The sequence below is a fragment of the Pleurodeles waltl genome, chromosome 5, assembly GCF_031143425.1.
Source record: "Pleurodeles waltl isolate 20211129_DDA chromosome 5, aPleWal1.hap1.20221129, whole genome shotgun sequence".
NCBI lineage: Eukaryota > Metazoa > Chordata > Amphibia > Caudata > Salamandridae > Pleurodeles > Pleurodeles waltl.
This window is the reverse complement of record NC_090444.1, coordinates 1068647276-1068673535: the sequence shown is the minus strand read 5'-3', so window position 1 is coordinate 1068673535 and position 26260 is coordinate 1068647276.

Sequence of the window (26260 nt, the reverse complement as noted above, 5' to 3'; positions counted from 1 at the left end):
TTCATAAATATGGGCCTAGTTGTTTAAGACATTGGCCTAATACTTCAAAAGTTATTTCTTCTTCTACATTTCTAGGCAATAATTTTCCTTTCTCAGTTGTTGTACCTTCATTCATTTCATGTCCTCGAACATCTCTGTCAATTGCAAACACCACCTGATCTTTCTGTAAATAGGTTTCTTCATTAAAAATATAACTCACTGCTGGAAGTGTGCTTCCTCTCTCCCTGAAAACAGTTCAAAAGTTTGTTTTATTAACTTAAACCTTTTGATAACATTTTTTTAAGTGAATTAACCAGTTAATCTAAACATCTCATTCTCTTCAAAATTAAAAAAAATTGTTTTCTCTTTGTTACAAAGGCCTTGTCTAGTAGACACTCTACAAACTATTTCTGCTTTTGCAATGCTTTTCTACTTTGCACTGTCTTTACCCTCCTCATAATATTTGACACTACTCTTCTACAAAAGAATACCTAATGAAGTGTTTTGATTTTTTATTCTTAAATCTGTCTTGTTGAGTTCTTCCTCTTCTGGTATTACGTTTTTTGGATAGACAGTAGCAATTCTTTTTCTTACAGGTTGAGAGAACTTCATTACTACTTACACCTGCAGAAAAAGGTTCACATGATGGTATTCATTTTTTGTTTTATAAAAGAGTGCTCCTACTTGATTTCAATCTTTTTACCATCTTGTCCTGCCTAGGGCTGGGTTTCATGTTTGGAGACTTGATTGTTGTAGCTTTGATTGTTCTTCTTTTTTCCTGCTTTTTGTTGGAATCTTTAATCAAACTCAACGTTCTACGCAGAAAATAAAAGACACATGATACTTATCGCTGCTTTCACAGAGGTGTTTCTTTCATCATTTTTAGTGACACCTTAAAACAGATGAAAGGGTCTGTGTAGAGTAAGCAAGAGAATCACTAGCCCTTTTATTCTCAAATTGTAAGACAGTGCAGATTCTGAATGCTGCAGTTTAATGAAAGTGTGTCTCATTTGCTTACAACTCTGTCCAGGGTAAATGTTCTTTTTTTATGACAACGTGGTCTCTCTGGTAAAACCTCTTGTTGAGGTGAACACTAGCTGTGAAAGAGTTTACTAAGAAAGACATCCTTCTGAAAACATTTTTTCTCTGAGCAAAAAAGATATTTGATGCACTGTAGTAGGACCACCCTTTCTAGTGATTCCTCTGAGCAGAGCAAACAGTCTGTGTAGAAGGAGTAGCAGAAAAAAGGTCCTGTACCAGTAGATTTCATTGTACTATACATTCTCTCTGGTCTAGTTTTATAGAAAAGTGATCCTATGTCACACTACTCTATAACAGCTGCCTCTGTAATGGCACCTAAGCTAGGAAATAATGCACTGTGTACAAGACCTTAGAGAACCACTACCTGATGTTGTCTATGGGTCTACAAACAGCATATCTCTGAACAGAGTAATAGGTGTGTGTAGAAGTGGTCAGATGAAAGCTAGACCCTGCGCTCCCACGTTTTACTGAAGTGCAGATTGAGCATGGTAGAGTTTGATTTAAAAGCAAGCCTTCCTAAAACAATTTTGTAAATAGTGGATGGCTCACTTCTATCACACCATTCCCTCTTTACTAATAGCAGTAAAAGGTTTTCATGAGCAATTCAGTTGTCAACAAACATGTTATCTCTGAAAGAACATGATGGTGTATGAATAAGTTTACGGATGACAAGGTCGCTACTGGTACCTGTGAACATAGTAGAAAACTAGTGTATAAGGTTTTAGAGAAAAACTAGACTTTCTGCTAGCAGATTTAAATAGGGTACATTACTGCAGCATTGAGCTGGGGGGACTGACCCATAGAAACTGAAAGGACCCCCAGGGAATCAAGCTTCTACCTTGCAATACGACAGGAGGCATGGTGGCTGTTGTAAGTGCAGCTGAGGGGGCGGACGATGCGCATAAAAGCGCTTTTGACATCACGCAGTGTGGGATGCGTGTGGGATGTGTCTGGACCAAGCCCGGGCCAAGGGTGGGCCCATCCTGCACCCGTCAACAACAGGAAGAAGCGGGGCAGGCCCACTCACATTGGCTTGTCTTTTCAGAGAGGGGCTGGTGCCTGTCACTGCTGGGATTGGTCTGTCGATCTGGTGATCAGCTGCCTTGGACCGTGGCCTATCCGGAGGTTTCATTTCACACTTTTGTTCTCCAGCTTATTTACTGCAGTCCACTAAACAAACTATTAACTCTGCCCTGGTCTTCATGGTTTATCCTTGTCAGTGGAGTTTTCTCATGAGGACCAAGGGTGTTGAAGGGTGTAATGAGTTTGGGGAAACATAAAGTGACTTCTACTATGGTGCCACCCCTGTATACCACTCCCCTTTTTTCGTCTATAGAGGGCTTTTCCAATCGGGTGCTGAGGGTAGTATCTAAAGAAGTTGAGCTGGCAGAAAGAAGGCTCTCCTTGGCTAGAGACAACCTCCCTCTACATCCCTTATCCGCCTTATTTAGTAGGGCCTTGTGAACGCCTCTTGACCGGAGTGTTTCATGTGACTTGGGTCAACAGGGGGAGGGTCAGGAGGAGGCAGGGGTAGGGCATACCCAGACCATTTCCCTTTCATCCCCAGTGGCTAGTCCCAGACGCAAGTGGTCAAACTGACCCTAACCCCACCAGTGTAGAGGGAGGCCATCTGTCAATCAGGGAGTTATTAACTAAGGTTAAGGATATCTTACATGAGAAGTTTGATCCAATCCTGTCCAGTCTCACTCATATTGAGGCTCTGATGGTAGGGATTCTGGTTCATATAAGCTTGGAGGGGGAGAGCGCTGCATAAGCAAACTATTCCAATAGTACCAACAAATTCCTCTATTCTTGGTCAGTCTGCCCCTGTTCACTGTGTTGCCTCGTATAGAGAGGTCTTCTTTGACTGTCCCTAAGCTTCAGAGCATGCCAGGGAGAACCTGGGTGGATTGTTCCTTTCAAGCTGCATCTAGCAAGGTGGACACCCTGGTGTGATGCTCAATTTACCTTTGAATGTTACTCCCTACGTCGTGGTTTTAGTGTGCCCCACCTCACCCCAACCTAGCCCCAGAAACCTTCTATAATCTTAAAAATAAGGTGATACATTGGATCAACTTGCATTCTTACAGAAGATGGGGGTTGTCAGAATCCATTATAATGGCCTGAAGAGTCAGCTGGGTGGGTCCAGATAGGAAAATATAGGAGGTGGATTATGTGGTGGTTAACTTCATCAATCCTCAGATTGTTGCAGATGTTTTGTCTGCTCTGTCATCCCTGAGGACAATCAACCCATCTGGCATAGTTGCTTACCTTTGGGTTTTTTGTATAAGCTAGAAAGGATTTGCCAACCCCTGTGTCTCAGGCCCAAGAGGGTGGAGCCACTCCAGCTAATCTGAATACACTATCAAGGTAGCCCTCACATTTGAGCACTTTAAATAGATTTACCCCTTCGAGGTACTTAGAGTTGTGCGACTGAGTGGATTGCCAAACTTCCCCTCTACCGTCCCCAGTGCCCCACACTACCCATATGATTACGTCTAATGAGTGAAAACCTTTGTCATGGACCATCGCAGGATTTTCTGCTAAATTCACCAACCTCAGTTAATTGCAACTTATAAGTACCTACCAGATAATATGCCTCCAAGAAACTTGGGAGGTTAAGAATAGCTTTTTCCTGGAGGGTTACACTACTTATTTCCATCCAGTAGAGCCCTCGGAGGCTGGAAGGGCTTGGAGGGGTGAGGTTGATCACATGTATTGCAGTGGAAATGAGAGGATATACATGTGATCTGCATTAGGGGGCTCAGATTCTGCAAGGGTTGTTGATATCCATGTCAGATAACCTTCCAATAGCTATAATTGACTTTAGGAACACATGCAAGCCTATGGTAAAGGGACAGTGGTTGGATGGACAAAATAGCCACCAGCCACATGGTCAAACAACAGCAATGATCTAGGAGGCATGGCAAACAAAGAAAGAACACGTGCAAGCCTAAGAAAAAAGGAACACTGGCTCTATGCACAAAATGGTTGCCAGCCACATGGTCAAACAACAACAGGAAGGAGCAAGGAGAACAAAGAAGAACACATGCAAACCTATGGCAAAGACACACTAGCTAAATGCAGAAAATAGCCGCCAACCACATGTTCAAACAACAACTGCGAACAAGGAGGCATGGAAAACAAAGAACACATGCAAGCCTATGGACATAGACTACACACATTGGCCCTGGCCACACAGCATGGAGAACAAAGAAAAATGGTGGACAATGACAAACACACACATGACACACACACACACATACACACACTGGCCATAAGGAGGCATGGTGGTCACACTGAAAAAAACACTAACATTAGTTTAGCAATGCAAAACATGAAAATTAACTCAGTTAAAAAAAATCCACAACAACAGTACACACATCCTCCTATGCCATCAAATGTTACCCCACAACATATACACTTTTTGCAAAATAATGAAATGCAAAAATTACCAAATGTTTTTAATTCAATCCAATGTCATCCCTGCCCTAAATGGAGCTTTAAAAATTTATATCACTGAAACATTTATTTCACACACTGATGGCTACTAGTGCTGGGCCTATTGGGTTGTATAACACAACCACGCATGAGGGAACCATGCATGCTTTAACAATGTGGTCGGAACCCCCAACACCACTTACCCACCCTGAGCTTTAAGACCTTCCTCACCCCTAATACCTAAAATATCCCTACCCCCACCCACCCTAAGCCCTAAAAAACACTACTCCAACCCCCACACCCTGCCCCTAAAAAATAAACTACCCCGACAACCCCACCTGCCTTGAGCTGTAAAACCTTCCCCACCCCTAATAAGTCAACTACCCCGCCCCCACACCCACCCTAAACCCTAAAAAATAAATTACCCCAATAACCCACCCACCCTAAGCCCTAAATCCACCCCACAGCTAAAAACTACGCACCAAAACCCTGCCCCGGCCACACTTACCTCACCGCATCCTCTCCTGATCCTTCCTCCTCTCCTCCTTCTAACCGTCTTTCCTTAAATCTTCCCCCCCCTAAAAAATAAACTACACTGCCCCCACCACTATCCCTAAAAAATAAACTACCTCGACCGCCACCCACCTTAAGCCCTAAAAAATAAGCTTCCCCAACCCCCCACTCCCACCGCTTAAAAAAGCTACCCTGACTCCCCACCCACCCTAAGCCCTTAATCCACCCCACCTATAAAAACTACCCCCAACCCTGCCCAAGCCCCACTTACCTCACCACACCCCCTCCCAATACACTAGATTGCTCTCTGCCTTAATCACACATGTGTGTGGTTTGGCACATGCATGGTTAAGGCAGAGAAAAAGGCGGTTGTTGTTTAGGCAAGCGTTGTTCCACTTGTGTTCTTATGGCCTGCGTGGCTCTGGCCATGCTGTGAAGGCCATTTCCCGGTCTACTGGCCAGATAGCCCTTTGGATATCTAGGCCACATTGTAAAATAATACTGCAACTGTTACACACATGTGGAAAAGGTACTGAGATGTGCGTCAATTTTCCTTTACAAAAGATGAAAAATCAATGGAATGCAAAATAAATAACTAGGCCCTTACTTAAACTCCAGGCCACCCACCACTATAAAAATTGTAAAATCAAATTACAGTACGGAAAAATACTGGTGCATGCCCAAGCAAACAAACAATACCTTTATTCAGTAGTTTTTTAACTTACTTGTGTGATTTCACAAAAGCAAAGTACTTAAATCCAAAGATAGATCCAGGAGACAAAGAGAGTGATCATGCTACCTTGAAATCCAAGTGACAAGTGACCAGGAGATGGACAAAACACTGAGAGGAGCCTTCTGGACAGGAAACAGGAGTGGAGTCTATGGAGTACATCCTTCCTCTTTGAAAAAAAAAAGGCTTCTCAATCTAAAAAAACAACTTGAAGGGTCCATTGGAGAAGAAAATTTACTCATAAAACACATTTTAACTACATTTAGATGTATCTGAAGTAGAAAATCTACCCCAGGTACATTTGCGCTTGTGAGAGGGACTGTTTTTGCTGCCGTTGTGGTCAGAAGCAGTGCGAGTGAATGCAAAGTCTTGCATCCGTGGCCGGAAGCAGTGCAAGTGAACACGAAGTCTCTCGCACACGGCCGGAAACAGTGCGATCGACTTCAAAGTCTTCCGCGCACTCGCTAGCGGCCCAGAAGCATTGTGGAGCACGCAAGAGAGTGCCAAAACCAACCTCACCCGCATCAATGAACTCAGCTTAGTGCCAAAATGCGGAATTCGGGAACTCTGCACTACTCCGCGTAGCGTAAAGTGCCCAAATTCCACAAACTCTGTCAGCTGAGCAAATTTCTACCCCAGGCCTAGATAAATGCTGGGTATAAAAGGCTTTAGTGAAAATTTATCAATTTACAAAGACCTTTTCTCTGAGTGAACCAAATGTATGATTGGTTTTACAAAAAGAACCCTCGCTAATAACAGTCACAAATCTGCCCCTCTGTATTTTATCAAATTGCATCTTATTACACCCCGTTAAAATGTGATCTATTTGGCGCAGGGCAGCATAGCAAGTCACCCTGCTGTGCTGCCCTGCATCAAAGTGCAGGATTGCACTGAATCTATGCAATATGGCACATTCCCACTGCACTGGTGTTGTTTTGACTACCTTCTGCCAGAGCAGGCACCCTTGCATCATGGTGCAAGGATGTCTGTGTTGTAGGCAGGATTGTTTTGTGCAGGAAGGGTCACCTTCCTACACAAAAACAATCCTGGGAGGCTTTTTCCTCCTTATATGTGTGCTGCAAAATGCAGCACACACAGAAAGATGAAAAGGTGCGGAGTAATAAAGATATTTCTCCTCTTTGCACTCCCCTGGGGAGGTGTAAGATTTTGGTACATCCCCAGGTTTACATGGCCTTGTAAATCTGATAAGGCATCAAAATGCATTGGTGTTTGTATGGGAGCACCCACCACAATGCCAATGGAATGCCTTCCTAATGCAGAGTAAGGCAGTGCAGCGATTTGCACTTCCTTGTCTTACTCCATATTTGGGAGGCCATTCAAAGCCACGCAAAGTGGCTTTGTGTGACCTGATAGAAATGGTTGAAAGGTTTCCACTGCCGTTGCATCACTAAACGTGGTGCAACAGAGATGCAAGCGTCTCATAAATATGCCCCTCAGTGTGTCTCATACATTTCTATATGAGCGCATGAATGCTCCAGTTTAATGACAATATGCACTATCTACAAAACACTACTCTACAGGGTGATGCATGAGTGTTAGAGAGTTTAGAACGGAAGTCATTCCTGTGCAGGCACCTTTTCCTGAGTGAGTAGCAGCTACGATTACATTCAGTATGAACAAACTTTCAGGTGTGAAAAGAGTCATGTATGGGTGTAAAAACCTTTAGTGAGAAAGTAAGCTTTTCAGCAGACACCTTCCTGTCAGGTCAGAAAACAGGGCTAATGATGGGCTTTGCTAAATATAGCCTCTACAGTAACACATCACTGCAAAGTAAAGACTCTATATAAATGGTGTAACAGAACTACTATGCCCTCATTTTCTCATTATAACAGGATGTACAATCTCTACAGTATATTTTCATACATTAGCTGCTTATCTTAGTACTCTACATAGGGTGAATATGTCAAAACATTATTTGAGCTGACACCTCTCCACCTAGATACCTAGGTACTATAAGCCTAATTGAGAAAGTCTCTCCCCTTCAAACACCTTTTAGATTAGTCAACACGCTTTATGATTCTGTTTAGGAGATCCACTCTCCTAAATTATATATAGCAAGTGCAATCCTTGCAGCATACATCAGCCACTCCTGAGAGGCACCTAGAACTCCATACACAAATATCTCAATAGCTACCTGTGAACTCAACAGCATATCACATATAGAATCAGATAAAGTCGAATAGCAAGCACTCTTAATTTATATATGGCACTTCATTTTATAAAAATCATGAAATATCAACAGCATTTTACACAGTAAAACATAAAACCAACACAAAAGTGTAATTACCAACAGAATAAAAATATTATTATAAATATTTGTTTCTTATCATTTGTTTAAAATCTTTCAATAGTAAAACTTTTGGCAAATACCTTTTAACTATTCAAACTATTACTAGTCTTATAATAAACAAACATATTGACAATGCTGTCTAAATATATTATATTGTTTAAATATTTAGTCATATACTCCATACTTTGATGACACTATGGCCCTCATTACAATCCTGGCGGTCAGTGTTAAAGCGGCAGTAATACCGCCAACAGGCCGGCGGTAAAAAAAAATGGAATCACGACCATGGCGGAAACCGCCAACACAGACAGCCACTTTAACACTCCGACCGCCACGGCGGTAGCAACAAACACCGTGGCGGTAACCGCCAACAGACAGGCGGAATTCAATGTACTGCCCACCACATTACAACCCACCCATCCGCCAGCTTTTCCGGGGCGGTACCAACACGATCAAAAGCACGGTGGAAACAGTACTTGGAAGGGAAACCACTCACCTCTCAACACTCAACGAAGAACTAGGACGCCATGGAGCTCGAACTACAGGTGTTACCGATGTTGGTGTATCTTCTCAACTGCCAGGAGTACGAATGGCGGCGGCGACGACTACGGTGAGTACTGCACCTAGTACACAGGGGAGGGGGGGAGGAAAAAGAGAGTGACACACACACGCAGCACGCAACACCCCCGCCCCCAACCTCACCCCCAACACTATACACACAAATACATGCAACAACATCACAAATACATCCCGTAACCCTCAGGAATGATGCGAGGACAAAAGGAATTGAGTCAAATGAGTGTCATATTAGAAATAGTCAGATATACGTTACAAATTAAAAAACAGTATTTACAATATATACAATATGTACATAAGGTGGTACATTGTCCACTCAAAATGTCCGTGGGCCACTGGGCCAAAACTCATAGGCCAAGCCCACACTTGACTCCTGCCTCAATACGGAGAGAACATTGCAGGGGCATCAGGTCGAAAACACACAGGCACCTCAGGGGGACAGGGAAGGGGGGGCACCTCAGTCGGAAGATGGGACAATGCCACTGCGCCTGGAGGGGGCTCCATGCCCACAGCGATGTCCTGGGGAGTGCAAAGCCACAGTCTCTCAAGTCTCTCAAGTGGGTGGTTTGCCCACTGCCTGGTCCTGGGGAGTGCAAAGCCACAGTCTCTCAAGTCTCCTAAGTGGGTGGTTTGCCCACTGCCTGGTCCTGGGGAGTGCAAAACCACAGTCTCTCAAGTCGATGGTTTCTTCTCACTTTCTGGAGGGGGCTTGGTGCCCAGTGTGCTTCATCCTGCCAAGGATAGGGTGAGTGGATGCCTTTCTCCACTGGTTCTGGGGGGGCGTGATGCCCAGTGTGCTTCATCCTGCCAAGGATAGGGTGAGTGGATGCCTTTCTCCACTGGTTCTGGAGGGGGCTTGGTGCCCAGTGATGCAAAACTTGGGGTGTGGCAGTTCACAGTCCCTCACCTGCCTCACCTGGGTGTCTGAGCCATGGGATTCGCAGTGACCAGGATGCATGATCCATGGAGGCAGGGCTAGAGTCCATCCGGTGGTCGCTACGTCTGCACTGTGGTGCTAGTGCTTGTGCGGCTGGGGGTGCTGCCAGTGGTGGAGGGAGGCCACTGGGGCTGCTGCTGCTGGCAGTGGTGCTACTGTCAGCGGTGTAGGTGGCGGGGCTTGCGGTGGTGCTTGCGGCGGTGCAGGTGGTTGTGCTGGCTGCGGTGCAGGTGCCGGTGGTGCCAGTGGTGGGGGGAGGCTCCAGCCCTTCTCCTGTAGCCTCGGACGGCTGCCCACTGGGGCTGCTGCTGCTCACAGTAGTGGTGCTTGCGGCAGTGTAGGTGGCAGTGATGGCGGCGGTGCTAGCGGCGTGGCTGCTGGCGGTGCTGGCCATGGTGCAGGTGGCGGTGCTGGCGGTTGTACTGGTAGCCACCAGCCCTTCACCTGCAGCCTCCAACGGCTGAAGTGCCTTGCCTGGTGTTTTGTGCTCCTTCCTCACCTTGGCAGATGGTGGGGTCACCTTGAGTCTTTGAGGCGGCCTTGCTGGGTGGTTGTGGCTCCTTCCCCTTGCTCAATGCTGTCCCCTTCTTCACCTTGCCAGGTGGTGGAATGGATTTTGTCTTGGCAGGGGTTAGTGGCACACTGGCTGGGCAGACGGGCGCCACATTTGATTCTCTGACAGCTGCAGGAACCACAGCGTATGTGGACTTGGTGGCTGAGGTGCTGGGCTGGGTTTTGGCCACCTTGGCCCGAGGGGAAGGATGGGGCGTAGGGGTAGGGAAGAGGTCAATGTTTGCAAGGAAAATCTTCTTAGGGACAATGGGGTGGGAAAAGGGAGAAGGTCTGGGAGTGGAGGAAGAGGGAGTGGTTGTAAGATGTGTCTGTCTGCTGAGTTTGGGTGCAGGTGCATGGGCTGGAAGTTGTGAGGTGGATGGCTGTTGGGTGGGTGGGTGCTTGCGTTTGTGTACTTTGGAAGGAGGGGTCACAGACACACTGGGAGAGGACACAGGGGACGTGTGCATGGATATGGGGGTGGTGACTGCCAGTGAGGGGTGTGTAGTGATGGACGTGCTGGTGATGGAGGTAGTGGATGAGGATGTAGTGCATGCAGGTGTGAGTGGAGACACTACTGGGAGGGAGGTGGGCGACGAGGAGGGGGATACAGTGGAGGCAGTGGATGTTGGTGTGTGTGCATGGGGATGGTGCTTGTGTGAGTGCCTGTGAGATGAAGTGTGGTGCTTGTGTTTGCCTGAGCCATTTATGTGTGTTGATGTGGGCGAATGCTAGTCTGAAGGTGTGCTTGGGATAGGTTGGGGTTGAGGGGACTGGGACTCGGTAGAGGAAGTTGGAGGGGGGAGGCTGCAGACAGGGACAATGGCTGCCATCAGTGTGGAGGCCAGAGCCTGAAATGCTCTCTGTTGGGCCGTCACGCCAGAGTGAATGCCCTCCAGGTATGCATTTGTTTGTTGCAAATGCCTCTCGACACCCTGGATGGCATTCAGAATGGTTGACTGCCCAACAGTGAGGGATCTCAGGAGGTCAATAGCCTCCTCACTGAGGGCAGCAGGGCTGACTGGGGCAGGGCCCGAGGTGCCTGGGGCGGAGGAGATGCCCAGCCTCCTGGACGAGCGGGCACAGGAAACACACTGAGGGGCTGCTGGGAGGGCGGTGCTGGTGGGGAGGGTGGTGGTTGTACCTGTTGTTGGGGTGGGCACAGAGGTGTCTGCCACAGACAGGGAGCTTCCATCGGAGGAGGAGTCGCTGTCTGTGGTGTCCCCTCCTGTCCCCATCGTGGTGCTCCCCTCGCCCTCCGTCCCACTGGTGCCCTCACCGTCTGTGGATTTGGCCTTCAGGCCCATGTGGGATGCAGCTCCCTCCGTCGCCGGTGTCTCTGCTCCGCCACCAGATGATGCTAATGCACACAAGGACAGGGTGTCAAAACAAAAAGGGGGGGGGGAGAGACAGAAGATACACTTGTAAATGCCAGCAACAACACTACCGTTTGCGTACACAACCCACAGGGAACAGCCCTATGCACTATTCCAAGCACTACCAGTTACAATGCCAGTCACCAGCCCATGGGGTACAATGCCTAACGCCATCAGCTGCACACCTGAAACAAACAGGGCCCTGACCAGCAGTAGATGCCCACTGACACAATTGGGTTTGGAGTGCTTCAGAGCCTGCCCAACAAGGCACCTACCCTGCCATGTTTTCCCTGGCCTAGGGGCACATCCCCACCCAGGTAAAAGCTTAACGCGCGCAAAGTACTGAATCAGATTTTGCACTCACCCCCTTGTGGCTGTTGTAATGCCCTCAAGCACCATCCAACTCCGGATAGGCCACCCCCAGGATGCAGAACATCAGGGGGGTCAGGGTACAACGGGCACCCCTTTCTCGTTGGGAGGCCAGCCCCAGCTGGGCCTCCGCCATCTTCCTTGCCCAGCAGTGCAGGTCCTCCCACCATTTTCAGCAGTGGGTGCTCCGCCTGTCAAAGTCCCCAAGGGTCTGCACCTCCTTGGCGATGGCACGCCAAATACCCTTTTTCTGATGGGCGCTGACATGCAGGAAAAAGACAGCAGAAAAGGGAATTCGTTAACTGTCCGAACTGTCACACTCATGGCCCACCATATCCCTCGCATCCCCTGACGCACATACATTGACCACCATACATGCAGCACTCTGGCCAGGATACCTTAGCCCCCCCACATGTGGCTTACATAAACATCACTCCATATATTCATGGCCCACGTATCATGCTCACAGTGTACTCTCCTGTTTGTCTGGAGGACCGTAGAGTAACGTGTACTGGGGTAGGACCCCATCCACCAGTCTCTCCAACTCCTCCGCAGTGAAGGCAGGGGCCCTTTCCCCAGACACATGAGCCATTGTCGCTTCCAGACACAGGTCACAGCAGCACTTGCAGTGTAGGTGCTCTCCTGTTGAAGGTCAGGTAGCAAGTGAGTGAACAGACAGAGAATGGCGGTCACGTCCATGGCGGTGCGTACCGTCACTGCTGGCGTACATCGCCATAGGCTCCTGGAACCCATAGGGCCGAATGATAACCAATGCGAAGTTGCGCGGCAGTCGTCAACCGCCTACCGCATCGGGGCACAACGCCAGCAGAATTACCTCATTTCCACTTGTCCCTCCTCACAGGACAGGCAGCCGCCATTTCAGTGGGCACAGGCCATGGCACCTAACTGCATCACAGCAGACACTGGCACAGCAACTGACTCTCGGATTCACATACTGGTTCCGTAATGGAAGAAATGCATCATTATTGCATCAGATGTGTGATTATGACCCTCTGCTCACCGTTTTCCTCCATAGGCTTCAACTGAGGATGAATATGAGATGGAGACATCCTCCTGTGTACAGACCCCTGGTGGACCTTGCGACAATGGAGGACAGACACATTATCCTAACCTACAGACTTGATTGGGCCACAATCCAAGAACTGTGGGGCATATTTATACTGCGTTTGCGCCGAATTTGCGTCGTTTTTTTCTACGCAAATTCGATGCAAAACTAACTCCATATTTATACTTTGGCGCTAGACGCGTCTAGCGCCAAAGTTCATGGAGTTAGCGTCATTTTTTTGCGTGAACACCTTCCTTGCGTTAATGATATGCAAGGTAGGCGTTCCCGTCTTAAAAAATTACTCCGATGCATATGCGTCGTATTTATACTCCTGGGCAAAAATGACGCCCGGGAGTGGGCGGGTCTAAAAAACCCGCATTAGGGCCGGATTTTAGCGCCTGGTTCAGGGCAGGCGTTAAGGGACCTGTGGGCTCAGAATGAGCCCAGAGGTGCCCTCCCCTGCCCCCAGGGACACCCCCTGCCACCCTTGCCCACCCCAGGAGGACACCCAAGGATGGAGGGACCCACCCCAGGGACATTAAGGTAAGTCCAGGTAAGTATTTTTTTTTTTTTTTTGTGTGGCATAGGGGGCCTGATTTGTGCCCCCCTACATGCCACTATGCCCAATGACCATGCCCAGGGGACAGAAGTCCCCTGGGCATGGCCATTGGGCAAGGGGGCATGACTCCTGTCTTTGCTAAGACAGGAGTCATTTCAATGGGGGTTGGGCGTCGAAAAAAAATGGCGCAAATCGGGTTGAGGCGATTTTTTTGCCTCAGCCTTACTTGCACCATTTGTGGACGCCCATACGCCATTTTCTCCCTACCCCGGCGCTGCCTGGTGTACGTCGTTTTTTTAAACGCACACCAGACAGCGCCGGCGGATAACGCCGGCTAACGTCATTGAATAAATACGGCGCCCGCATGGCGCTTCAGAATGGCGTTAATTTTTTTGGCGCAAAACTGCGTTAGCGCAGTTTTGCATCAAAAAGTATAAATATGGCCCTGTGTGCCTAGTTGGAGCCATACCTGATGTCAGCTGTCAGCCAGCACACAGGTATCCCTTCTCTAGTGCAGGTGCTGTCAGTGCTCCATTTCCTGGCAAGTGGTTCCTTCCAAACAACAGTGTCCATGGCATCAGGGATGTCTCAGCCTATGTTCTCAAACGTGTTGACCAGAGTGTTGTCAGTCCTGCTTAAACACATGTGCAGCTACATTGTATTCCCCCAGGTGGAGGATCTGGCCACAGTGAAAGCTGACTTTTATGCCCTGGGACATATCCCCAACATCATTGGTGCCATAGGTGGTACACATGTAGCATTTGTCCCCCCCCCCCCCCGGAGAAATGAACAAGTGTTCAGAAATAGAAAAAGCTATCACTCTATGAATGTACAGATGGTGTGTTTGGTGGACCAGTACATCTCCCATGTGAATGCCAAGTTGCCTGGCTCTGAGCATGAAGCCTTTATCTTGAGGAATAGCAGCATCCCATATGTGATGGGCCAACTCCAGAGGCACCGGGTGTGGCTAATAGGTAAGCCCAAGGTCCCCACCCAGTATATGTTGGTGTGTGGGTATGGGGTTGTCCTTAAGGATTAGTGTGTGCCTGCAGTTGTCCCTCGATATTTGCAGGTGACTCTGGTTACCCCAACCTCTCATGGCTACTGACCCCAGTGAGGAATGCCAGGACAAGGGCAGAGGAACGTTACAATGAGGCACATGGGCGAACTAGGAGTATAATTGAGAGGACCTTCAGCCGCCTGAAGGCCAGGTACCGGTGCCTCCATCTGACAGGTGGATCCCTGTACTACTCACCCAAGAAGGTGTGCCAGATCATCATTGCATGTTGCAGGTTACACAACCTGGCCATGAGACGCCAGGTGCCTTTTCTGCAGGAGGATGAGCCTGGAGATGGTCTTGTGGCAGCGGTGGAGCCTGTGGACAGTGAGGAAGAGGAGGCAGAGGAAGAAGATGTGGACAACAGAAGTAATATCATCCATCAGTACTTCCAGTGACACACAGGTAAGACACTGTAACTTCACTTTACTTTTCAGTTTTCTGTTGGACATTGTACATGGCAGCTTGATTTTCCTATGTCAATGGCCACTTACTGTACCCTTTGGCATCTCTAATTTCAGATTTCTGTGGCCTACTCTGGCTCCTGGTATGTTTACTGCTGCCCACTAAAGGTCATGCCAATGTTTATATAACTACATATGACTTGCAAGGTTTTCTGACTGTTGTACTAATACATATACTAATATATATATATATATAATATATAATATATATTTGACAGACTCAAGATTAGTATTTGTTCCAAGGGTGTTTATTTAGGTGCTCATACGTAGAGGGCGATGTGCAATGGGCTAGGGTAATGGTGGAGGAACGTCCAGTTAGAGTCCAGTCTCTTGGCATCACAGGTGCATTGTCCAATGGGGCATAGGAAGGGGAGTAATGATAGTTCAAGGTGGACAGGGTGAAAGAGTGGGACAGAAGGGTGACAATCAGGAGAGTCCTATTTCCTGGTGGGGGTCTTGGCAATGATCTCTGGCTTCTGCCTGGATCGCAGGGACCATTTTCAGGGTGGTTCTCCTTCTGCAGGGGGTGGGGTGCTGGTGGGCTGTTGGTCCTGTGGCGGGGCCTCATGTCCACTAGTGCCGGCAGAGGTGGAGAGCTGTTCTTCGGTGTGGCTAGTGTCAGGGGCCCTTAGTTGTTCCACTGTCTTCCTCATGGTGTTGCCCATGTCAGCCAGCACCCCTGCAATGGTGACCAGGATGGTGTAGATGTTTTTTAGGTCCTCCCTGATCCCGAGGTACTGTCCCTCCTACAGCCGCTGGGTCTCCTGCAACTTGTACAGTATCTGGCCCATGGTCTCCTGTGAATGGTGGTATGCTCCCAGGATGTTGGTGAGTGCCTCCTGGAGAGTGGGTTCCCTGGGCCTGTCCTCCCCCTGTAGAACAACAGTCATCACAGCTTCCCTGTTGTCCTGCGCCTCTGTCTCCTGAACCATGTACCCACTGCCACTGACCCCAGGTCCCTGATTGTCCTGTGTTTGTGGGGTTGCCTGGGGTCCCTGTAATGGTGGACACACTGCTGATTGGCGTGTCCTGGGGACAGTGGCATGGGCCCGTTGGGTGGGTGCTGTGCTGGTGTTTCCTGAGGGGGGAGGGTCTGTGGAGGGTTGGGACTGTGGCAGGGTAACCAACTGTCCAAAGGTCCCTGATGGGCCAGGTTGGTCATCATAATCCAGGCGTGCAAAGCTGATGTCATCACTGTGGGCCTCCTCTTGGGGGGACTGGATGTTGGTGGCAACTGCTCTCCGGTGACGTCGAGTAGAGGTCCTGTGGGGATGTAAATGCAGTTTTATTGTATCTGTGTCTGCCATATGCCATCTTGTGCATGGGTGTGTTTCCCTGTATGGTTGTGATTGCCCTGTCAGTTTTCACTGTGTGCGTGGTGATTTTGTGGGCTAGGTGATTCTCTCTAATGGGCATGCTGTGGTGATGGGTGTCCATGCAGGTCTGTGATGGGGGTCCATGGATTGGTGTTACATGCAGGCCTTGGTTTGGGATGGGTCGGTTATGATAGTGGGGTATATGTGAGGTGGTGGAGTGATGTGGGTGAGGGTAGAGGTAGGAGTTTGTGATGGCATGCAGGTAGGGTGGGGGATATAGTAGTAAAGATATGACTTACCAGAGTCCAGTCCTCCTGCTACTCCTGCGAAGCCCTCAGGATGCATTATTGCCAAGACTTGCTCCGTCCATGTTGTTAGTTGTGGGGGAGGACGTGGGGGTCCACCGCCAGTCCTCTGTACAGCTACCTGGTGTCTTGCAACCACGGAACGCACCTTCCCCCGTAGGTCATTCCACCTCTTTCTGATGTCATCCCTTGTTCTTGGGTGCTGTCCACGGCGTTGACCCTGTCCACGATTCACCATAGCTCCATCTTCCTAGCAATGGACGTCTGCTGCACCTGTGATCCGAATAGCTGTGGCTCTACCCAAATGATTTCCTCCACCATGACCCTTAGCTCCTCCTCTGAAAGCCTGGGGTGTCTTTGGGGTGCCATGGATGTCGTGTGAATGATATGTGTGAAGATGTGTGGGGTGATGTGTGGGGTGATGTGTTGTGGTGTGTGCTGTGAGGTGCGTGGATGGTGTATGGGTGATGGTGTTCTGTGGCTCAGATTGAGTGGGTGCCACTGGCTTGTCTCTCTCTCTGTTCAGAATCTTTTTTTTAATAGAAAGGATTGTGGGTACTGTGGGTGGGTGTTTTATAGTGTTGTGAGTGGGTGGGTGTGGTGGGTGTGGTGTGTGTATGTATGTCAGGTGTGTGTAGTTTGAATTATCCAATGTGGTAGTGTTTTGTAAATGTGTGGGTATTTTGATCGCGGCGGTGTGTACCGCCAATGGTTTACTGCAGTTGAAAGATGCTGCGGTGATTCATGGGTCCTGATACTGTGGGCCTATTCCTGTTGGCGTAACAGTGTGGGTTTTGGTACCGCCAATTTATCACTAACCTTTGGGCTGGCGGACTTCTGTGGGTGTCTGTATAGTGGCGGATTTCTCTGTGTGGGTCATAATACCCGTAGCGGTATACCACCGTGCTCACTGTATCTTGGTGGCCGTCAGCACGCCGGTAGGTGGCATTTACCACCAAGGTTGTAATGAGGGCCTATGTTTTTAAGTACTTGCAAATGAAGCTGTAGGTTGAAGGTAGCTGAATACAATAATTTCCTTTACTCAAAAACCAAAATACCTCTGCTTAGCACAAGTCAAAGAGATTAAACTTGCTCACCTCCAAGCCACCAATGACAATTTCAGGTGCCTGAGGTTATAAGCATCTGAACCTTCTAGTCTTGTAGCCAATTATATTGTCGCTTTTTTTAAAAATGTGTGGAGGAAACTATTGATTGACCCTCAAATAACCTGAGCCTTGCATTCATCACACAACAAATGTATCTCTTCACTGTACATGTTCTACATGCACCATAATCCCCTTTCATGGTCATTGTAAGCTTTTATTTTAACTTAATTATTAACCTTGACAACCTGTAATTTATTTGTATTGGTTGGTGGTTGTTTTAACCAGTTAATGACACTTGTACTGTGCTAATACACTAATTTTTCTCTCCCTGTACAATGCAGCTCACAACACTCTTGCAAGATCATAAAACGGCCTCATGTCTGGCTCACTTGGTAAATTTCCATGCAATTCTCACAAAAGTCCTGCAGGATTGTACAAGGCCACACTGCAAGCTTCAGCTGCAGAAGCTTATAAATGACTCTAGCAAGATTTTCATGGGATCATGAAAACACCTCATGGCAGGGCTGCTCAATACATTTCCATGCCACTCTTGTGGGAATATCATGGGATTGCACAAGGTCACACAGCAATCTTCACCCCAGAAGCTTGCATTATACTCTGGTGAGACTCTAGTATGTTCAAAGTAGGATTTAAAACTTACCCAGTAGTAAAGCTCTTACTGTCTAACCAGTAAACATACAAACAGCAGAAGCTTGCATTCTACTCTTGTGAGACTCTAGCATGTTCAAAGTATGATTTGAAACTTACCCAGTAGTAAAGCTCTTACTGTCTAACCAGTAACTATGCACCATACAAACAGCAGTTGATCACAACCTAACCTATTTTAATGATTGTCAAAAATCCATTAATTACATGTGTACTTTTGCCTCCCTCCCATTTTCTCTCCTCTCATGTAACTCTATATTCCTCCTGAAACATAATCATTCCGCTCAGCACTCCACTTGGTACTGACATCTCCATGCTGCATCATGGTTTACCTCCAGAGTTTGGGACACAATGGCCCTCATTACAACCCTGGCGGTCAAAGACCACCATGGCTGTTTTGGAGTTTGTACCGCCAACAGGCTGGCAGTACAAACTTGGGCATTACGACCGCGGCGGAAGCGCCGCGGTCGCACCGCCGGGACCGGCGGTTTCCCGGCACTTTCCCGGCAGTTTCCCGGCGGTTGTAATCCCCCAGGGCAGCACTGCTTGCAGCGCTGCCCAGGGGATTACGAGTCCCCCTCCCGCCAGCCTTTTCATGGCGGTATGAACCGCCATGAAAAGTCTGGCGGAAAGGGGAGTCGTGGGGCCCCCTGCCACAGCCCCATGGAGCTTTTCACTGTCTGCACAGCAGACAGTGAAAAGCGCGATGGGTGCAACTGCACCCGTCGCACAGCCGCAACACCGCCGGCTCCATTTGGAGCCGGCTTCCGTGTTGCGGCCAAGATCCCCACTGGGCCGGCAGCCGGAAACTAGGTTTCCGCCCACCGGCCCAGCGGGGATCTCAAAATAGCCACCGCGGGAGTGCGGCCCATTGGCGGCCGCGCGGCGGTTTCAACTTGGCGGGCGGAAATGTTGAAATGGGGGCCAATATCATCCACTGGGCTAGAAAATATGGCCCTCATTACAACCCTGGCAGTCGGTTTTAAAGCGCCGGTCATACCGCAAACGTGCTGGCAGAAAAAAAAAATGGGATTACGACCGTGGTGGAAACTGCCCACATAGATAGCCACTTTAACACTCCAACCACCACGGCGGTAGAAACAGACAGTGCGGTGGTCACCGCCAGCAGACAGGCGGGAGACAAAGTACCGCCCACCCTATTACAAGAGGCCTATCCGCCACCTTTTCCGGGGTGGAACCAACGCTATCAAAAGCACGGCGGAAACAGTACACAGAAGGGAAAACACTCACCTCTCGACATCCAACGAGGAACCAGGACGCCATGGAGCCCGAACTACACGTACTGCCCATGTTGGTTTACCTCCTCTTCTACCAGGAGTACGAATGGTGGCGGCGGCGACCACGTTGAGTACTGCACCTACAACACAGGGGAAGGGGGGAGGAAACAGAGTGACACACACACGCAACACGCAACACCCCCACCCTCACCCTCACACTCAACAACATACACACAAATACATGCAGCAACATTACATATACACCCCCCACCCCCTGGAAGAACGTAAGGACAAAAGGAAATGATTGTAACCATTGTAATCAAGAAAAATCTATTATTCAAAAGTCAAAATTCTGTATCTACAAATATGTACACCAACTACACAAGTCCGGATAGTGTACTAATCATTGTCCATGGACCACTGGGCCCAAAGTACATGGGCGAGGACCACACATGATACCTGACTCGAAACGGAGGGAACACCGCTGGGGCATCAGATTGAAAATATACAGGCACCTCAGGGGGAGTTGGAGCGGGGGCACCTCAGCCTGATGAACTCACAACGCCACTGCTGCACGAGGGGGCTCCATGCCTATTGATGTATCCTGGGGAGTGCAAAGCCACAGTCTCTCAAGTCTCTACAGTGGGTGGGGTGCCCACTGCTTTATCCTGGGGAGTGCAACGCCACAGTCTCTCAAGTGGATAACAGTCTCCACTGGTTCTGGAGGGGGCCTGGTGCCCAGAGTGCTTCATCCTGCCAAGGACTGAGGTAGTGGATGTCATTCTCCACTGGTTCTGGAGGGGGCCTGGTGCCCAGAGTGCTTCATCCTGCCAAGGACTGAGGTAGTGGATGTGATTCTCCACTGGTTCTGGAGGGGGCTTGGTGCCCAGAATGCTTCATCCTGCCAAGGACTGAGGTAGTGAATGTGATTCTCCACTGGTTCTGGAGGGGGCCTGGTGCCCAGAGTGCTTCATCCTGCCAAGGACTGAGGTACTGGATGTGATTCTCCACTTGTTCTGGAGGGGGCCTGGTGCCCAGAGTGCTTCATCCTGCAAAGGACTGAGGTACTGGATGTGATTCTCCACTAGTTCTGGAGGGGGCCTGGTGCCCAGAGTGCTTCATCCTGCCAAGGACTGAGGTAGTGGATGTCATTCTCCACTGGTTCTGGAGGGGGCCTGGTACCCAGAGTGCTCCACGTGCAGTGTGGCCGGTACAATTCCCTCACCTGGGTGTGTGTGCCAAGAGATTTGCGAGGTTCAGGTAGCATGGTACGCCATGGAGGCAGCGACATACCCCACACTGCTGTGGCTGCGTCTTCCACCTGCAGGTGTAAACAATGATGGAAGAAATGCCTCATGGAAGTTGCCCAGGGTCCAGGAACTCTCCTCCAGCCTCAGACGACTGACCACTGGGGATGGTAGCCATGTCAGCAGTGGTGCCTGTGTCCGAAGATGCCACGGGCCGGTGGCGGTGCTTGCGGCGGTGTCTGTCGTGGAGGTGCTTGCGGCGGTGCCTGGGTAAGCACCTGCAGAGGGACACAGCAGGAAGTTTCCTGAACCTCGGATGGCTGCCCACTGGGCAAGAGGCTGGGGACTGTCGCTGAGGCTGTAGACGTGCTGGGGGCTGTGCAGGTGGCGGTGCTTGCGGCGGTGTCTGTCGCAACAGTGCTTGCGCCGGTGTCTGTTGCGCCGGTGCTTGCGGCAGTGCTGGCGGCGGTGCATGGGTCAGCACCTGCAGAGGGACACAGCAGGACGTTTCCTGCAGCCTCAGACGGCTGCCCACTGGGGAAGAGGCTGGGGACTGTCGCTGAGGTTGTAGGCGTGCCGGTGGCGGTTCAGGTGGCGGTTATGGTGGCGGTTGTGGTGGCGGGGCAGCTAGCGGTGTTTGCCGCTGTACAGGTTGGCGTGGTCGTGGACAGAAAGTGTAACACTGGTCCCTCAGTCGGTGCCACCATGCCCTCTCCTGACCTACTCTTCAGCTTTTGGCCCTTCCCCAGCTTTGCTGGTGCTGTAGTTGTCTTGCCACTATCCCCTTTGGTTTTTGGTGAGACCTTGGTGGCTGGTACTTTCGGCTTCTCCCTCCGGGATGTGGGCACCTTTTTCACCTTGGCAGGTGACGGAATGTCCTTGCCCTCGCTATGTGGCACACTGGCAGCCCTGATGGTTGCACACTCCATGACCCCGGGGATTTGGTGTCTGAGGTGCTGGGCTGGGACCTGGAAAGCCTCGCCCTAGGGGAAGGATGGTGGGGAGAGGTGTAGGGAAGAGGTCAATGTTAGCCAGGAAGAGTTTCTTAGACACACTGGGACGGGAAGATGGAGGGGGTTTGGGAGTGGAGGTAGAGGTAGTGGCTGTAGGAGGTTTACGTCTGTATCTTCCATCCACACCACTCAAAACAGGCATCGCCCATGCAGCATGCTCACAGTGTACTCACCTGTTTGTCTGGAGGACCGTACAGTTGGTGTACTGGGGGAGGACCCCATCCACTAGTTTTTCCAACTCCTCCGAGCCAATGTTCTCTAACGTGTTGTCCAGAGTCTTGTCTGCCCTGCTGAAACACATGCGCAGCTACATCGTGATCCCTAAGGTGGAGGATTTGCCCACAGTGAAAGGTGACTTCTATGCCCGGGGACATATCCCCAACATCATTGGTGCCATCGATGGGACACATGTGGGATTTGTACCCCCCCCGCAAGAATGAACAGGTGTACAGAAACCGGAAAAGCTACCATTCTATGAATGTGCAGATGGTGTGCTTGGCAGACCAGTACATCTCCCATGTGAATGCCAAGTATCCTGGCTCTGTTCATGATGCTTACATTTTGAGGAATAGCAGCATCCCTTATGTGATGGGCCAACTCCAGAGGCACTGTGTGTGGCTAAAAGGTGAGGGCAAGGTCCCAATACAGTTGACATAGGTTTCTGGATATGGGGCTGTCCCTAAGGGTTAGTGTGTATCTAACAGTTGTCCCTCAACATTTGCAGGTGACTCTGGTTACCCCAACCTGTCATGGCTACTGACCCCAGTGAGGAATCCCAGGACAAGGGCAGAGGAACACTACAATGAGGCACATGGGTGAACTAGGAGGGTGATCGAACGCACCTTCGGCCTCCTGAAAGCCAGATTCCGGTGCCTCCATCTGACAGGTGGCTCCCTGTACTACTCACCGAAGAAGGTGTGCCAGATAATCGTAGCCTGCTGTATGCTGCACAGCCTGGCTTTGCGACGCCAGGTGCCTTTTCTGCAGGAGGATGGGCCAGATGGTGGTCTTGTGGCAGCTGTGGAGCCTGTAGACAGTGAAGAAGAGGAGGGACAAGGAGAGGATATCGACAACCGAAACAACATCATCAGGCAATACTTCCAGTGAGACACAGGTAAGAAGATGCCACTGCTTCCCACATCTCATTCTATTGTTGGAACTAGAATAAGTGTGTCATTTTAATTTAGTGTATGGAACCTGACTTGTCACTTTGACTTTCCATTTCACAGATTTGGGTACCACTTTGTGCCCTCTGCTATGTTTACTGCTGGCCTACAGCTGAGTTACATTGGTATGTGAACAAGTAAATTGACATTGCTTTATTCCATAGTTATTGCAATTACACATTTGTGAAAGCACAGACTGACTCCAGATTGTTTTGTGATTGAAGTGTGTTTATTCCTGTGCCAATAAGTGGAGGGGGTTGTAAAATGGGCTGGGGGGATGGTGGAGGAATGTCCGTGGCAGAGTCCAGTCTATTTGTTTCACAGGTGCATTGTCCAAAGGGGCATAGGAAGTGGAGCAATGGCAGTTTAAGGATGGACAGGGTGACATAGTGGGACAGAAGGGTGACATTCAGGGCGGTCTCATTTCCTGGCGGGGGTCTTGGCAATGTTCTCTGTCTTGTTCCTGGATCTCAGGGACCGTTTGCGGGGTGGTTCTCCATCTGCAGGGGGTGGTGTGCTGGTGTCCTGTTGTTCCTGTGGCGGTGCCTTCTGTCCACTAGCGCCGGCGGAGGTGGAGGGCTGCTCATCGTCCAGGCTAGTGTCAGGGGCCCTTTGTTGTGCCACTGTGTCCCTCCTGGTGTTGACAAGGTCTGCCAGCACCCCTGCAATGGTGACCAGGGTAGTGTTAATGGACTTCAAGTCCTCCCTGATCCCAAGGTAGTGTTCCTCCTGCATCCGCTGGGTCTCCTGAAACTTGGCCAGTACCGTTGCCATCATCTCCTGGGAATGATGGTAAGCTCCCATGATGTTGGAGAGTGCCTCGTGGAGAGTGGTTTCCCTGGGCCTGTCCTCGCCCTGTCGCACAGCAGTCCCTCCCAGTTTTCCTGTTAGCCTGTGCCTCTGTCCCCTGAACCGTCTGCCCACTGCCATTGCCCCCAGGTCCCTGATTTTCTTGGGTTGGTGGGTTTGCCTGGGTTCCCTGTAGTGGTGGACACACTGCTGATTGGCGTGTCCTGGGGACAGAGGGATAGGCCCGCTGGTTGGGTGCTGTGCTGGTGTTTCCTGAGGGGATGCTCTGTAGTGGCTTGTGACAGTGTCAGGGGAACCGATTGTCCCGAGGTCCCAGATGGGCCGGGCTGGTCATCTTGATCCAGTTGTGCAGAGCTGCTGTCATCACTGTGGGCCCCTTCTGTGGGGGCACTGGATATGTCTGGCAACTCCTGTCCAGTGACGTTGGGTAGGGGTCCTGTTGGGGTGTAAATGCATAATTATTGTATCTGTGTGTGCCATCATGTGCAATGGGTGGATGACCCTCTACTTAAGTGCTTGCATTATTGGCTTGGTCCTTGTGTGATTGGTGATTTTGGGGCATGAGTGAGTCTCTGTAGTGGACATGCTTGGGTGATGGGTGTCCATGCATTGGTGTCACATGCAGGGCTTGGTTTTGGGATGTGTGGGTTGTGTTGGTGGGGTATCTGTGGGTTGTTGGGGTGATGGGTGTGAGGGTGAGGGTGGGAGTATGTGATGGCATGCAGGTGGGGTGGGGGGATAAGGTAGTAAAGATTTGCCTTACCAGAGTCCTGCTACTCCTGCAAGGCCCTCAGGATGCAGTATTGCCAAGACTTGCTCCTCCCATGTTGTTAGTTGTGGGGGAGGGTGTGGGGGTCCACCGCCAGTCCTCTGTACAGCAATCTGGTGTCTGGAGACATGGAACGCACCTTCCCCTGTAGGTCGTTCCACTTCTTTCCGATGTCATCCCTAGTTCTTGGATGCTGTCCCACTGCGTTGACCCTGTCGAACAATTCTGCGCCATAGCTCCATCTTCCTTGCAATGGAGGTCTGCTGCACCTGTGATCCGAATAGCTGTGGCTCTACCCGGACGATTTCCTCCACCATGACCCTGAGCTCCTCCTCAGAGAACCTGGGGTGTTGTTAAGGTGCCATGATGTGGTGTGGGTGATGTGTGAGGTGGTGTCTGTTGTGATGTGTTAGGAGGTGTGTTGGTGTGTGTTGTTTGAGGTGCGTGGATGTTGTGTAAGTGATGGTGTTGTTTGTCTGTGGATGCTGGTGTTGTTTTAGGTAGTGTATCTCTCTGGTGTGGTTTCAAACTTCTGGTAGTAAGGGTTTGTGGGTGATGTGGGTGTGTGCTAAATATTTGATTGGGTGTGTGGGTGTGGTGTGTGTATGTGTATCAGGTGTATGTATTTCGAATTGTCCAATGTGGTTGTGTTTTGTATATGTGTGTGTATTTTGAGCGCGGCAGTGTGTACCGCCAATGAATTACCGCGGTTGAAAGACCGCCGCGTTGATTCGTGGTTTGTGATAGTGTGGGCGTACTCCTGTTGACGTGACGCTGTCGGTTTTGTTATTGCCAGTTTAACACTGACCTTTGGTGTAGCAGACTTGTGTGGGTGTGTGTATTGTGGCGGATTCCGGGCTGTGGGTTGTAATACCTGTAGCGGAATTCCGCGGCCACAGCGGTATGTTGGCGGTCTTCTGCACAGCGGTAAGTGGGATTTACTGCCAGGGTTGTAATGAGAGCCTATGGCTTTAATTGTGGTGCTGACAAAAGGCATGGATTTCCAAACATAGACATTACTTGGATTGGCCACAGAGGTATGAAGTGTCATCAATTGTTACCAATAATTTAGAGCATTTAGGGTTGCAAACACCCAGACCACATGATAGTGCACAATGGTGGCAATTACATAGGCACCATCACAGGGGTTACTAATGAAATCCAAATGAAAGATACTTTTTCACAATTGATGTATTTCTTTCCTCACACAGCCTTTCTATATGCTAATATATGTCAAAGGCAAAAATGCCAATGGTAAAAGAGTTTTGACCTAAGAGTTTTGACCTAAGATCCTTGACCATGTTAAGGAAACAATTCCTGCATTTCTTCGTGACCATGGCATTGAGTCTATTTATTATAACAATATCTTCTTTGAAAGGCCCGGTGTCTATAGGCAAGATGTAGTGTACATCACTATAGAAGGAAACAGGACCATCCTTAATGACGTCAAGGAATGCATTAAATTCTCTGTGTAACTGAGTACCACACTCTATAAACACAAAGGCAAACAGCTGCCTCCACACATATATTTGTCTGACTCTGGCAAGACTCTCGTGAGCTCTTACATCTAACCTATAACCCATGGATGGCAGCTGTGTATAGTAGGGTATTAGGAGAGACTGGGCCCTCCAATGAAATCTCTTTTGTGAATGA